Raw genomic sequence first — 14,553 nt, forward strand, 5'->3', positions numbered from 1 at the left:
TTTCCTTATTACTTCTGGAAAAGAAAGCACAGTGCCAGTTTTAGGCAAGATACTTAACCTTTCTGACCGTATAGTCTCATTTGTAAAATGGAAATGAAGATAATGCGAGCCTTAATGAGGATCAAACGTGATAATATATGTGAAAGCATGTGGTATACTAAGAGGTATTTGTACAAACAACCTAAATGCCCATCAGTACAAGAGAGGATAACGAACATGTAGTATATGCATATAATGCAATATTATTTAACCATAAAATTAGTGGCAGAGCTGGAATTTGAACAAAGCCTAAGTTCTAAAAACCTTTGTCAACAATTTAGGGTGGCATTAGCCAATCCATGTTCAAGTCCTAAAGTTTCTTTCCCACTTCCAGATCCTTGTTCTGTGTGCCATTGATTTGGGGGGTGATGTCCTGACTCATATGTTTTAACCTCATTGCTATACACCCTCAATTTGTACCTGGGGGTGGCTGTCCCAAATGATGTTTAACTTTAAGCCTGCTTATCCTGTGGAGCAGGGTAGGTGGTACCGAGATGAGTACCAAAGGTGAGGTTTTCAGCTGAGAAGTCCTGAGGTGCAGTCAGGGCCCAGGAGGCCATGTGAAAACTGGTGTTGTGAGGGGAAGGCAATGGTGGGTAATCTGAGAAGCTGGGTGTTAACAGCAGAGCTTCTGCCAAAGCAGGGAGGGGAAGAGAGAGAGACAGACAGAGAGAGACAGAGAGAGATGTTGCTTCAGGTGCTGTTCTGGTCCAGCCCAGGTCTCATAGCAGATGTACTGGGTGTCTGTGTCTCTCATCAGAAGATTCTAGCTGAAAGAAAGGAGAGACTTTGTATTAAAACGCAGACACAGATGAGGGGCTGGTAGCAAGTGCTCAGGAATGTTAGTTATATTCTCTTATCTCATTCCAGGTTTTCCTTTGATCCCTACTTGTCAGGACAGGGCGAGGGGCCTGAGAAGTACAAGGGGAAATAAGGCAACTAAAAATAGACGAGCTGCTGGGGGAGGGCTGAGGGTGAACTACAGTGGGTGGCCGCCCTTTCCCCCCTCCCACTCTCCTTCCCTTCTTCCCTCCGTCCCCATCTTCCTGCAGACTGAATGCCTACTATGTGCCTACCACAGATGCTGGGGATAGAGTGCTGGATAAGATAGACAAGATCTATGGGCCTTACATTCTAATAGGAAAGACAGATGGTAAACCAGTAAACAGAGAAATAAACATGAAAAATGAAGACTGGGGATGTGACAGAGATGGACTGAAATGGGCTTGCAAGTGTACACCTAACCGTAGTCCTCCCTGAGGTCAATCACACAGGGACCTGCTCTTGGTTTAATGTTCTGCTGTCACCATCTCGAAATTCTTAGTAATGTTTTTAACAAGGGGCCTTGTATTTTCATTTTGCGTTGGGCCCGGTGGGCAGGGGCAATGGGGCAGAACAACCGGGGCACGCTGAAGCCTGAGTCACCCCGTACACACAATTGTTTTTTAATGTGGCAGTTGATAAATGATGAAGCGGAGGGGGTTGTAGAATTTCTTTCTTTGAGGAGGTGTAAAAAACGGCATAAGCCTTGCCCTTCCGCGGTGTGTAACTGTGTTGTTTTGCTTAATGGCAAGGACACGGGCATTGTTCTTGAGGGGCCTGTCTACAAATCCTTTCTAAGTATGGAGAACTTCAAGGAGGGTCAGGGAATCCATGTGGCATTGGATTTTTTCTTTTCTAGTTGTTACATAAAAGTTTTATGAAGAAATCATTTTTTACCCTTTTAACAGCATGCACTGAACTTCACAAGAACTCGTCAGTGAGAGGCTAAAATGATCTCAAGAGCTGCAAGGAAGACTCCCCACCCCAGTGCATCTTGCCTGTTCCTTCAGGGCACACGCACCGGCCAGGGCTGCTGCAAACTGTTGTCCAGGAAAGGAGGAAAGTGTTTCTGAAGACAGGCCCGTATTGAAAAATAAAGCCACAGTGAGGTCGATTCTGCCCTTCTAGAAGTGTCTGGGTAAAAGGAAACCATCTAGTTTGAAATGGTTGTTTGTTTGCCATGATGAGGGATGTAATATATTCCTTCTAGAAACAGAAATCCTAGCTGCTTTCGCAGATTGCATTTCGGGCAAGCAATTCCAGGAGTAATGGGTGTGGGTTATTAAACGTTAACTTTAGTCCGAGGTAGGTCAGATCAGTGAGATCAGTGTTTCAGTATGTTGCTCTTGTTATCATTTTAGAAACTTCCCTCTCTCTGTTGAGAAAGATAGGGAGGGTGCAGAAGAGTGAAGAGATTTTTTGTAAGTGCATGCTCGTACTCGGTTAGGTGTTTTGTTGGCTGATGAAACAAGTTGTTTCCTGACTTTCTTACCTTTAGAGATGTTTTCTTCCACATTGCTTTATGTGCACTAGGTGTGCAGGTACTTCTTATTTTTCCACCAGTTGTTTTCTTGAGGGGGGGGGGTTATTTTTATTTCTCTTCATCTAGGTAGATTTGAAGTACACACCATGATGGAAGAAAAATTACCAGACAGAGGTTGAGGGGAAGCAGCTACAGACAATTATAGAAATCACGTTAGGAAAAAAATTACGTCTTCAAGAAACTCCACCTCTTATCTGGGTGGAGAAACAATTAGAGAACAATACGAGGCAGTATATAATCAAGCGCTAAATTGTGCGGTACGGATAATGAGTGCTATAGGGATTCAGAGAAAGGGAGCTGAGACTATAGAACAATTCACAGCGTTTTGTGCCGACAGACAATCCCACTGCCAGGGAGAGATGTCTGCCTTTTCTTTGAGAGTTGATTGTGACGCTCATAGGGCCCACTTTGTGGATCTATCATTAATGGGCCAGATCAGGTCTTTTGTATGTTCGATTGTGTGTTGGTTATGATGGAGCCTGGACAAATGGGAGGTAGAAACCAATAACTTAGAGCGAGTTCGCCCGTCCCTGCGAGCACGCCGCCAGGATGGTCTCTGCGTGACAAGCACCCGCTGCGGTCTCCCTGACAACAATTTCTGCAGAGTTGAAAGCCATTAAGGGGTGGATCTCTCCAGTGATAACCTACATTTTCCAAGGGATAAATCTTTTCTGCTACAGAGGTTGGCAGCTGAATTTTGGTCCCCCTTGCCTCTCACCCTTCACACTTTTCACAGAGCAGCTCAAAGGCTAGTAGCAGCTGGTGGAGATGGTAAATATTTCTGGTAGAGTGTGAGGCAGTGGGTGGAAATCTCTCCCAATTTATAACGAAACATCACCTTCTCGGCGTGAAGGGTTAAAATCAGTCAGGCTGTGAATGTTTGTAGCTTTCAGCTATTCCCCAGGAAGCGTGGTACCTGGAGAATTTGAAAGATCCTGACATACCCATGGGTCCTAGAAGGGAAATTCTCCACTAGGTAAATATGGGCCATTTTCCCTGACGGATGGAGGTGAGAACAAAAAGCTGCAGGAGAGTCGAACCACCCTGAGCAATTGGCCTGACTCTATATGCAATTCCAGCTCCAGTCAAAGAATGTTGGTGGGTGAAGACCTGTTTAGCCTGTCTCTCAGCAGCATGTTAAACTTCCTCATCACCTGTCACTGACACCGATTTGGTCAGACACGTTTGTCAAGCATGGTTTATAATGCACGTGACCTCACAGGAGGCCACCCTCCTTTCTGCCTTGGGTCAGTCCTTCCCTTTCCTATGTGTGGAGCAAGCACATGGATGCCCGGCAGGCATTACTACCACCAGATTTTAATGCACTTCTAAGAAATAATAAGTTCTTTTTGAAAGGAATTGTTTTCTACCTCAATGGGTAAAAAAATGTGATTGGAGAAAAAATATTTCTTGTTTACTGTCCAAAACAACATTTCTGGGTTTTTTGTTTTGTTTTGTTTTTTAAGACAAGGCCTAAAGGTAGTCATTGAATGGAACTAGGCTTTGAAAAAGCATCTTGCAATTGGACCTTCCTGTCCCAGCCCCCTTTGGCAATGAACGTGATCATTAGCTGGCAATTGATGATAATGACAGCTGACAGCTGATATTTCTTGAGCCCTTACTTTCATATACAGATACCATGGGTTCCCATAATCCTCACAACCACTGTGCTCCTCATTTTACTGGCACAGTAAGTCATAAAGGATAGTAACTTGCCCCAAGTCACAGTAACTAGGGAAAGTAGTAGAAGGGGCTCCATTCCATGCAATTGAAAGACAAATTCACACACTTGACTGTCATGCTATTCTATACAACATGGTTTGGTTTGGCAGGTTTTGATGCACTACAGAAAATCTCTTCTAAACCTGAATACAGTTGGGAGCACAAACACCCAGGCCCAGAAATCCATGGGCAGTGGAAGCTGCTCCTGTGTGAGCAATGTTGATTAAGCAATGCCCTGTTTTTCTTAGGTGGATGTATTAGGTGGTCTGCTTGCCTTTGTAGTGAATGCCTGGTCTAAAGTCTCCAACCTCCAAGAACATAACAGCTTATAGCTGGTTAAGGCGATAGTCCCCTATGTTTTGCACGTACTATATGACAGAACTTGGATGAAGGAACTTCTTTATGAATGAAAAAAGCGAAGTTGAAAATCTTTCCAAAGGAGTTGATTAAATATAAATGTAGGCTGGATAACTACTTCTAATCACTTATTCGGGGTCAGTGAAGTCACTCATATGATTCTGTTTACACAGTGAAAGGAAGTTATTCCCAGGTCAGCCAATCAAAGCTCGCACATACTTAAACAACACCACCATTATGGTAAAAGTCAGATCTGCCCAGTTATTAGCTGACTTGCTAAATTTGCATTGGTTCTTCCCACATATGCCTGTAACACCTCATCTTCCCTGTAAACATATGCAGTGACTTTTCATATTCGAGCAAAAACCATTAAGTATTGACTTTCCTACAGTTGAATGTAACCCAGAGATTTTCCTTAAGGCTTCAAGTAGAAACAGTAGAAATATTGTTCAACATATCATATTTCTGGAAGGATTACTACTGATTTTTATTAGATACATAAGTTGAACTCCTCTAAGCCCATTTTTATTATTCTTACAGGATTGGATCTGTCAAGTGTTTACTTTCACAACTTTTAGATGCCTTGCAGGGCATGGCAGGAATGGGTGTAAAACTCATGTCTGAAGAACTTGTCTTAACACTGGTGTGGTCTAGCCGCGCCCTGAGAGATTTACAGTCTAGGCAGCCTTGTAACAGCCGAAGTGGAAAACCAGCTAAAAAGAAAGCTGAAGCTCCCTTACAAATGAAATGGCCAATTAGCTGGGATGAAAAAGAAAAGTCTAAGTGCTTATTTCACTAACTTGCCATTTTCAAGTCATTATCAGGACAAGCAGAACTTACTCCAGTCTGATTTTTGATGAATGAGAGTTGTCATTGTAATTACTTGGTTTTATGTGGGTTGTCCAGGACACCTGAGGGTTTGCATCAGCATCAGTTAGAACCAGCATCTGACAGAACACATCAAGACCAGCTCTAAATCCATTCCTTTATTTGGGGCTCCACTTGTCCTGAATAATAATGAGATGGCTTTCCAAATTTGTTGGGACCATGCTGTCAATAAAAATGTCACTAGCAGGAAACAATATCTCATGAAGACCTCAGTGTTGTCTCACTTGTGAAGAAAGTCGCTAAACACCTTGGAAAAGATACCTGTCAGGTACTGGTTTTCTTACAACAAATGAGGGCTCTTCCTGGGGCATTTTCAGCTAGCTGCCTTTTACCTCTTGCCTCTAAGACTTGCCAAAGAAGCTTATATGTAGCCAATAACTCACACTTGTCTGGCTGTGTTTTCTTGTCTCTGGGACTGAAGAGAGTAATCAGCTTGAATCTTGGAGAAATTCCCAGCTAATGCCAAAAAGCAAGCAACCAATTCAAACCGTTGGTAAAGTATAGGATGTGAAGAAGAATGATGGTTAGCTTTCTTACCTCATGCTTTGGATTAAGCTCCACTTTTATTTGCCAAATGTAAAATTAGATCCCATGCCCCAAATCTATGCATTCACTTAAAAATTTTTTAAATGTATTGGCCTTAGAGAGAGAGAGAGAAACATCAACTTGTTGTTCTACTTATTCATGCATTCATTGTTTGATTCTTGTATGTGGCCTGATCAGGGAATGATTCCTCAACCTCGGCGCATCAGGACAATGCTCCACCCAACTGAACGACCTGGCCAGGGCCTGTGTATTCATTTTTTAATTTCTCATACATTCAGTATCTCCTATTATTATGTTATTTTTCTGGGTCTAAATTGAACCAAATCTGTGAATCATTCAATAAAGATTTATTGGATACTGATTAGGGGCAAGGTACTGTGGAGGGTTAAAGATGGCTGGCAAATACTTCTACACGTCTTCCGTTGTGAAGTGGGATCTTTGCCTCCTCCCCTTGAATCTGGGCAGGCTTTGGGACTGATTGACCAATAGAATATGGCAGAAGTGCTGCTGTGCCTGTTTCAGAGCCCAGCCCTCAAGAAAGCGGCAACTTTCGCTTTCTGTATCTTGGATCTCTCTCTCTCTCTCTCTCTCCCCCCCCCCCCCACCTCACTCTCTCTCTCTCAGCTGAGCTGCTATGCAGGACATCCTGCTGCTCTGAGGCTGCTGTTATCGAGAGACTGCAAGTAGGCTCTCTGGCCACAGTCCCAGCTAAGCCCAGGTTCCAGACATGTGAGTGAAGCTGTTTTGAACATTTCAGACAAGCCCACCTAACAGCTGAATACATCACTATGTGGAAAGAAAGCTCACCTTCCTGACCCCAGCCCAAATTCCCAATCCACAAAATAGTAAGATATAATGATTGCTATTTTAAGCCACCCAACAAACCAGTGTTGGAATAAATGTTTTGCTAAAATTTGAACTTTAATATTGCTTTGAAAAACTGAAGTGACAAATAAGCTAATGTGGGGAAAGAGCTAGCACATAGAAAACACTCAGCAAGAGGGAGCTTTAGTAATTATTACTGTGTTATTGCAACTATTCTCCTTGTTCTTTGCTTTTCCCCTTGGTTCCATGTTCCACATCACTGCCAGAATCAACTTCCCAAAGCACAGTCATATGTTTGACATGGCAGATACTGCTAGTGGTCTCTCCAATAACAAATCATCTCTCCTTCAGTAATAGGGCCTTTGAATATTATTTGGGTATATGGAGGCATGAACTACATTTCCCAGCCAGCCATGCAGGTGAGTGAGGCCACACAACCATGCTTTGGCCAATGATAGGTAAGCAGAAGTGGTTGTGCTACTTCCAGGAGGTATCCATCAAAACAGCGCCATGCCCTTATCCTCTGTACTGCCTGGAGTATAAATATAGTGCCTGGAGCTCATTCAGCATCTTGACAAGGCCAGCAAGGGTCACATCCTTAGTGTGCCAGGAATAAGCCTAGAGAAAGTGTGGGATCCTGACTCAACTGTGGACCTTCTGCAGCAGCTTGGATTCTCATGTCTAGATTTCTACATGAAAGAAAAAAACCTTGTAGATGTAATTTCGTCTTTTAAAATTTTTGGCAAATGTAGCTCTACCTAATTTTGACTAAAAAACCTACTACATATTAGGTGCATACTATAAGATGATTAGAATGAGGCTTCTGCTCTTTTGGAGTTCAGTTGTTAGGGAAGATATGAATGAATAGAATAATAAAGGGCTGTAGAGTAGATGGAACAAATATTTATTTCACAATTTCTGTGTACCAGGACACATTTCATTCATCATCTCACCTTGTTTTAACAATGGTCCTGTAAAAACAATAATTGATGATGCATTTTAGAGAGGAAGAAGACTCAGAAAGTTCAAGTCTTTTGCTTAGGATCATGCTAGTAAGTGGTGAACCCTAAGCATACACCTCTCTCTTCTGGTTCTAGTCCTTCACTATTTCTGCAACATCACATTGCAATAAGGAGGCTGTTGCTGAGGTTCAGTCAGTGAGGTGACTGTACATTGAACTTTGAAAAATGAGTAGATATATGAAAAACACCAAAGAGAAGGGACTTCCATAAAGAAAGGACAGAATAAGCAGAAGTATTATAGCACAGGCATGACATTTTGGGAACATGGCAAATCCTACGGGACAGCTAGAAAACTGGGTTGGGTCTGATGATGAGGTGCTTTGAACTTGAACTTTCTCTGCTTTTGTGTCATGCTTTTCAACTTCCTCTTATTCTTGTGCATGCTTTGATATTTTTCTCCTATATACGATGACGGCTGTAGTACTCCTGGTATCAATCAAGACCTTAGAGCTAGCAGCTATCACAATACTCTCCAAATCTGGATTGCTTAACACAGTAAAGGTTGATTTCCTGCTCTTGCAAAGCCTGAAATAGTCATCACAGGAGCAAGGGGGTATGTGTGTGTCATAGAGGGGAGGGGGATTCTAGTATAAGCAGTGACACAGTTTACTTTGACTATATTTCATTTATGGCACCAAAATAATCCAAGCCCTCCCTGGAGTTCTTGTTAGCTTCTTTGATTCACCTGGCTGACACGTGATGAGAAAGTGTGGAGGACTATGTGGTGTTTCATGACCAGCCTGAAAAGTGGTATCCGTCACTTCTGCCCACATCCCACAGACAAGGCTGAGTAACATGGTCCCAACTCAACTGTAAAGAAATGAAAAATGGGAGTCGGTAGCCCTGGCTGGCATAGCTCAGTGACCTCCAGCCAGTCTCAGTCACACTGCTTGAACTTCTTCATGGAGGTGAGATAGGGGTTTGATGAAATAATATGTATGAAATCACTCTATAAAACTCTTGGTTTATACTTTACATCTGCTTTATATTCCTTCATGTTCACATGTCCAAATCTTACTTATTTTCAAATGTCACTTTCTCCATGAAGACATTTTGCATTCTACCCTCCTTCTTTCTTCCCGCACCTCACTAGTTGATTATCTCTGCCTTCTAACATTTCATTGCACTATTTGAATCTTTTAATTTCCTATATACATCTTTTATCTCTTAAGGAGTCTGGTGCAGTTTCTTGCACATACAGGGTGGGGCAAAAGTAGGTTTATAGTTGTGAATATGCAGAACAGTTTATCCTTGTGTTATTGTCTATTAGTCATTGTATTATTTTCTATATCAACAACTGTAAACCTACTTTTGCTCCAACTTGTATAATGTGCAAGTTTTGATAAATTATTGATATATTAGAATTAAAAGAGCAATGAAAAAAATTCAACCTCTAGGGTAACTGGCATACTCCCCTCCTGGCCCCACACCTAATGTACTTGAGTCTCTCATTATTTTTCTCCCAACTTGCTTTATAAAAATGTCATAATGTTGAACCAAGCATGAAAATGAATATCAAAATTATACAAATTGATCATAAACATTGGTTGGTTTATTAGGTATCTAGCCAAGAGACAAAGTAGGGACTATAGGTAATGACACCCATGGTAAACTCTGCACAGGCATCTCTCATTGGCTTTGTCTTTCTCTGACTACCAGTCTCTTCGCTGCTTGAGGGACTGGGAAGGAGAGTCTAGGTTGCTTATAATAAAGACATCATAGGGGGCTTTGAAAATAGTGGTAACTGGGGTTCTCTTGACTATCTTGATGGAGCTCCTGAGGTGGCAAGGAGACGATGCTGTCAGAAGGAAGCTTTTGCTTTTCTACTTACCACTCTCTTGGGGTCAGTTATGGTGGTTTGTGAATGTTCATAGTGAAAAATAATTCACCTCCCACTATGCAGCATTAAATGTATATTCTGGTCTTAAGAAATCCAACATAAATTCTGGTGTACTCAAATTATTTTAATTCCATGTGAAAGATAAATTAAGTGAAAAAAATTCACTTTCCAAAAATTACTTCACCAAATAATATACAATACAGTTTTTTTAAATAAAAGGTCATGTTTGGTACTTAGACTGTGATTCTCTTTACAAATACTCAGTTCAAAATACAGCATTGTGAGAACTCTTGTATCACATCAACACTTGTACTTACTTGGGGCAGGTACTGGTTGGGCTTTGGAAAGTAGCAAGTCGGACTTCTAGTCCCCCTCTAATTCTTCCTGCTTTTAAATAAAATCACTGGCTTCGCTTACTCTTTTCAATTTTATTTTCCCATTAGGTAAGAGCGTGGCTCAGATGGATGTGCTGGAGGAAATGCACCAGGAAATCCTGACCAGGGTGCAATCAGTCACTGTTAATGCTCATAAGTATCAAAGCTACTTGAAGAAATACAGCTACTTATAAATGGGCAATAAAGTTGAATTCATGAAGCAGTTCCTTCTCCATGGGCAATTTCTTGGTGCTGGAGAACTAGAATTGCATGCAGACTATGAGTGTCAGAGCTCCACATTGCAGTTAACACACTTTAAAGAACAGGTATTGAATTTTAGTTGAGTCAAGCATCATCTTTCTCAATTCCAGAGACAACTTGTTAAATCATAAAATACTTTGAGATATGAAGCTCTTGTCTCTGAGATCTTTTTTTTCTTTAAAATCAACATCTATGAAATACTATGTGAAGGAGCTGACAACTTTAAAAACCAGAGGATATTTAGTGACTAGTTTCAAGTTGATATTAAACCTTTTAAAAATCAATGATAAATGTTATAAAAAATGGGATTTGATATTTAGGGAGCATCTGCTTAACCATGTAACCTGCAGATAGAGTAATTTGAATCTGGTTGATTATGAGAGGAAATTAAAATAACACAAATCATTTGATGAAACCATCCTCATAGAATTCTAATTTAACTCAAATAATAAGTATTTTAATGGTTCTCTTGTGTGCTTATTTTTAGTCTCTTATTCTCTAAGTTATAAGAGAGTTGCTTTCATGCATGTGAAATGCAATTCTCTTCTTCTAAAAACTTGACACAATGCTTATCCATTTGATTTGATTGCATTTGCGTGTTCATTAATGTAATTGAAACACGTAGCTTCCCCCAAGTTTTCACAGGCTTATTCCTAATTAACTGTTGGCATTTTCTCACATTACATGTTAGTATAACTGAGTTAGGCCAATTTCTTTGTGAAATAGGAGAAAGTTGAGCAGAGGAAGGGAAGGGAAGTTTCTGCCCATTCAGTACTGATTTATAGGACTCAAGGGATATGGACTCAAGAAAGAGGGGTCCTCCAAGAGGCAGTAGATAAGACTCTTTATCAACTGGGCCCCAAACTGCAAATCAAAGGAGATTCATGATGTCTTAAGTATGTTCCATGTATTTCCAAGGTATTTTTATAGATTCATAGTAGTGATGTAGTAGAAAGATCTATGAACTTGGAAGGAGAAAATAGAGATTCCAATCTTTATGTAGCCACTTTTGAGTGCTATGACTGAATCTTACACGAGTGAATTAATCTGAGTGTATTTGTTTATAGGGCTATGGTAGAGATTTAAGTGCAATAGTTATGCAGTTAATCAGTACATGTTTGTTGCATGAATATATGATTTTTTTTTTTGCTGGGGGGAGGCATCAAAGACAGGAAATAAAATGCATGAAGGAGATGGTCAATGAAATAGACAAAGGAGGGAGGTTCTGGCCAGGTAGCTCAGTTATGTACAGTGTCGTCCCGATATGCCAAAGTTGTGGGTTTGATACCTAGCTTGGGCACATACAAGAATTAACCAAAGGAGATTTAAATAGAGATAACTTCAAGTCAAATAAAATATTTAAAGTTGTATTTTTTTATCTGTAAAGATTAATGTGAGGATATCTGACTGAAAAGAATATCGGAACCCCTAACTTTTATTTTTGCTTCTTGCATATTATACTTGTTTTTCCATATGATAGAACTGGACTGGTTATATACACAAAATGAATGAGATAAATTCATAGCAGTTAGGGAAATTTTCATCTTAAAAACTCCAGTTTTTATTTTGATGACATTAAATGAAAATAATTTGGTCGACAAATTCGGCAGGCACCTGTTTCTCATAATAGCTGTATTCTTTTTTTATTTTATATTGCTGTCCTATTATGTACATATATGCTTTTGAGAGGGGTCGACTGAAAGTGGTGGTAAGATGGAAGCTCTGTCCACGCTCATCCGCATGGAAGGTTGGATCTATAGGGCTTGCTGTGAGAGGAGCAATAACAGGTCACAGGGATCCCAGGTCAAGGAAGGAACTGGGTGCCACATGTCAGAACTGGGCCTGTCCAAGGAAAACTCAGTGTCACAAAGACAGTTCACTCTTGGAACTAGTTTTTCCTGAACAGTAAGTAACCGCATCCTTATGTATATCTGAAGTTGTTGAAAATCTTTATTGGAATCAGCTGATACCTTTGGAGGAACTGTGCTCGCCAGGAAGGGGTTGTGAAAGGTCAAGGGTAAAAAGCTGAGCTTTCTGTTGGGTGGTTTCACCCCTACCCCAGAAAGCTTCACGAGACTGACATCTTTTTCACACAGATAAGCTACATGTTAAACAAGGGTTGAATTCAGTTAAGTAATCTCTTTTGGGTCTCAGAATGCTAAGTAATCTGTTTCATATTTTATCTGTTTTGGCACCTTGCAGACACAGTATAAATTAGATAATTCCTCACTATATGTATATCACAAATAAGGAAATCCCTCCTTTTGATTAAACTCAATTAGAATATACAATTAAAAGTGGGTTTTGAGATCTGCATCTGAACCGTGGTGTAGGGCATTCAATTAAAGGGGGTTTGAGAAGGAGGCTTGCTGAAAGTTGTGGGGAAAACTTTGGTATTTACACAGGTATCTTCTAAAATTATTCTAGATATAGTTAATAATTGATTATATTTATATTTGTTAATAGTTATTGTTAATAATTAATAGAAAACCACTCACTTCACATTGTTGGCCCCTCTAACTACTACCATATTTTTCTCCCTTCATTTTTTTCAAAGAACTGTTCCACATACAGTTATTTCACTGAGTTAAATTCATTCATTGTATTAATGAATGAATACATTAAGTATTCATTCATTGAGTTAAATATTTATCCTGGAGAAAAATGCCCAGAGGAAGGTAGAGGTTAATAGTAGACAAACAATGGTAAGTTAATTGGCAGGATTATCATGGATTCTTCAGAAATTCAAACTCTGTTCTTAAATCTGGGAATTATTTGTAGGAGCAGTTTTTTTCTTTTTTTCTAATCTTCATTTTATTTGCTAAGCTTGTTTGCCTCAGATATACAGAAGCAGAAGCTGTTGAATCCTAAAGCTGGTAGCTCTCAATTATTGTTTCATAACAGATGAGGACCGTGAATGGGTGCGGATCATCAAGAACGGGGACTATAATAAAGACTTGGGGCAGAGAGAAAAGGAGAAGATGAAAACCATGGGCCCTTGATTATCAGGAATTTAAAAAAGCTAAAGTGGAGCACAGAAAAGAAAAGGATTAGAAAGGCCAACTTAAAAATGAAAAATAAGACTGCCCACTCAAGAAATAGCTGTGCTAATTGTTTTGAGGAATTCCCACGTGGAAACTTGGGTGACAGAAGACATTGTCAGAGTAACATTGAGATAAGTAAAGTGAAATTATCTTCAATTACAGATCTCAATCTCTGTGCAGGGTCCCCTGCCTCCTGTGGGTGGGTGGGAGTGAGGGTGTGTGGAGATCCCCTTCATTGTAAATGGAACTCTGAATTCAAATGGGAGCTGCAGATGAGTCAGTTTGGAGGTAACTGAAATGTTTACATCTCAGACCAGTTGTGTTAGTCAGGGTTCTCCAGAGAAACAGAACCCATAGCATGTATGTGTGTGTGTGTGCACACGTGTGTGTGTATATACATATGTATAATGTTGGTGTGTGTATATATATATATATATATACACACACACACACAATTACACAAACAGCCGTGAAGAGATTTATTAAAGGAATTGGCTCACCCAGTTATGGAGGAAGGCCACTGGTGTAAGTCTTGAAGTTCAGACGCCTAAGAACAAGAAGCTTTGATGTCTAAGGGCAGAAGATGGATGTCCCAGCTCAAGAAAAGAGAGAAGAAAATTCACTCATTCTCTGCCTTTTTGTTCTATTCAGACCTGTAGCCTTTGAATGATGCCCATCCACACTGGTGAGGGCGAATCTTCCTTAGTCTACTGATTCAAATGCTAATCACTTCCAAAAACAACCTCACAGACACACCCAGAAATAATGTTTTACCAACCAGTTAGGCACCTCTTAGCCCAATCGAGTGAGTTGACACATCACACCAGTGAAGTTTGATGAAATAATGTAAAATAGTTTGAAAACTAAGGGGGCTAGTGGTGTAAGAAGAGCTAAGAAGTCTCCTTAAGGAGAAAGAGCTTGTGAGCCCTTGGGTCCCGAGCTGGGAGGGCCAAAGACAGACTGCAAATGTAAAGAAACAATTTTTTCATGAGCCTGAAAGCCTGGTATTCCAACCATCTGTTTTTGAAGGGTTAGAAATAAAAAGTTTTGTTTTGGGAGCATAGATGTTGGAGTTGGAAAGATCTGGTATTAAGACTTGATTAACTCTAAACTTGAGTAAATTTCCTTCTGTGATTTTTGAGTTTCTGCTTTGGAAAGTGGGAGGATTAATAACTTCAGTAAGGTCGTCGAGTGGCTTCAAAGAGAAAATGTATGTAAAGCACATAGTTGGTGTTTAATTGTCACTATTGGTATAAAAGTAAACACTTTT

At 40.3% G+C, this 14,553-nt stretch overlaps 1 long non-coding RNA gene across 1 annotated transcript; it reads left to right on the forward strand.

Annotated features, from left to right (window-relative positions):
- The first annotated feature begins 6,536 nt into the window (after positions 1–6,536).
- Positions 6,537–10,201, forward strand: LOC118499871. Its single transcript, XR_004902416.1, has 2 exons — positions 6,537–6,762; positions 10,048–10,201. It is a non-coding gene; the product is annotated as an uncharacterized LOC118499871 (long non-coding RNA).
- The last annotated feature ends 4,352 nt before the right edge of the window (positions 10,202–14,553 follow it).

Source organism: Phyllostomus discolor, chromosome 4 (genome assembly GCF_004126475.2).
Source record: "Phyllostomus discolor isolate MPI-MPIP mPhyDis1 chromosome 4, mPhyDis1.pri.v3, whole genome shotgun sequence".
Lineage (NCBI taxonomy): Eukaryota > Metazoa > Chordata > Mammalia > Chiroptera > Phyllostomidae > Phyllostomus > Phyllostomus discolor.